The following is a 2,157-nucleotide window of genomic DNA, read 5'->3' on the forward strand; positions in this document are numbered from 1 at the left end:
AAGTGCTCAGGGATTCCCATTCTTCTCAATGTTATCCATAATTTGTCATGATCCACACAATCAAATGCCTTTGCATAGTCAATAAAACACAAGTATAGTTTTATACACATCCTTAATTATTTCCTTAAGATAAATTACTAGAGGTAAACTTGCTCAGTGAAAAGAATATGCAAAATTCCAAGTGCCTAGGCCCCCTCACCTTTATCCTTTCATTATCTTCATTTGACTTTCTTATCTTCCTTCTTTTGTCTAACAACTCCACTTTCATTTTATCCTCTTTCAGTTTTATTACTCCTAAGTTACCTCTCTGAGATTGCCTTTTTTCATGTAAGACCAATTGATGTGCTATTGGTTTAATTGTGTTTGGCCCAGCTCGCTTCTCAAAACGCTGAGAAAGCCTGTGATGCTGCCCCTACTGTCCAATGGAGTTTACAATTAAAGATTAATTTCCCTGCTCAGTACATGTGCACTGGACTGGAAGCTAGCAGAATAAAAATGTTATCATGATAGATGAAAGGGAAAGAACAGGATTGTGAAACGTTTCCATTACTCTGTGTCACCCCACTTAATCAGCAGCAAGAGTGGTTCGGAGGAGCACAGATCACATTCAAGGGGAAAAAGAGGCAGTAAAAGCTAGATTGATTGGTCTAGCTTTATTAGGGAACTTACTTAAAGAGATTGGCTCCAGAAGTCTTTAGATGGACAAGTGAGCATCAAGTTCCCTGGGTAGAGGTCAGTGAGGGGCAGCGTGGGTGTGTGTTTATACATTTAATGCTTACGTGCAAGAATATGTGCAGGGGAACCAGGGGGAAAAATGTCTAAACTATAATGGATGGGATTGTTTAAATACTACTAAAGGGATTCCTATTAGTTGATGTTACCATGGGGTCAGGTGTTTGGTGTTTTTTTTTTTTTTTTTTTCCTGGCTCAGGTCACCAACTGGTTAGGTACTGTGATTCTTCCCCACAGTGCTATGCAGGCAAGACCCATCTTGTACTGTTCATAGCCTTTACACATTGTTTATGTGGGGCAAAAGTCCAAAGTTAGCTTCTCTCTGGACTTGGTCCTTCCTCTGTTTAGCAGCCAGTCATGATAAGAACTTGAAAATGAAACAAACTTTTTTTTTTTTTCCCTCCTATACAGAGCACCCAGAACAGATCCACATCATTAAATGTGTTTTTTCCATGTCTTTTTAAATTAACTGGTTGTCCTTTACTTTTAATAACCTGTCATACCCTGCAACCCCTTTCTTATATCAATTTCATATTTAAGCTCCTTGATGAATTAATGAGCATTTTGAGCAATCACAGTATGCTGCTCCCATACAACCAACGTTTAGTGTTCGGATTGCTGCTTTCTCAGTTTATTTACTAGTATGTGTGAAATTATTTTCTAGTGTCTCATTACATTTTGAGTTTTGGTGTTAGTGAAGAATGCTGAAAATACCATGGACTGCTAAAAGAACTAACAAATCTGTCCTAGAAGAAGTGCAGCCAGAATGCTCCCTGGATGCGAGAATAGCCAGACTTGTCTCACCTACTTTGGTCATGTTGTAAGAAGGGATCAGCCCCTGGAGAAGGATATTGTGCTTGGTAAAGTGGAGGGTCAACGAAAAAGGGGAAGGCCCTCAACAAGATGGATTGACACGATGGCTACAATGATGGGCTCAGGTATAGTAAGGATCATAGGGCTGGCACAGGACTGGGCAGTGTTTCGTGCTGCTGTACATAGGGTCGCTACGAGTCGGAGATGACTTGACAGCACCTAACAACAACATCGTATATTACCCAAATTGCTGGACAATTTCTTAAAAATATTTATGATGCTTATAAAAAAACCCTTTCATTTTATAAACTTAATACTGAAGGAAGATGAAATTTATTAGGTGAGTCAAAAGTGGAAAATATTTAGCTCCAGGTGCCTGTAAGACTGTTGGTGTGTCCAAATGTAAAAAAAAAAAATTAAAAATCACATGAAATATTGTAAATCCAGTGAGTAGTATGTCCATAAGGAAGAAAGGTGCTCTGGTGGCGTAGTGGATAAGGCATTTGGCTGCTAGGTCAGTGGTTCCAACCCACTAGTCACTCTGCAGAAGGAAAGCAGGGTAATCTACTTCCATAAAGATTACAGCTACCTGGCCAAATAACTGGAAGAGAT

This window comes from Orycteropus afer, unplaced genomic scaffold (genome assembly GCF_000298275.1).
Source record: "Orycteropus afer afer isolate SDZICR_OR568_19922 unplaced genomic scaffold, OryAfe1.0 scaffold00066, whole genome shotgun sequence".
In the NCBI taxonomy this organism is placed as follows: Eukaryota; Metazoa; Chordata; class Mammalia; order Tubulidentata; family Orycteropodidae; genus Orycteropus; species Orycteropus afer.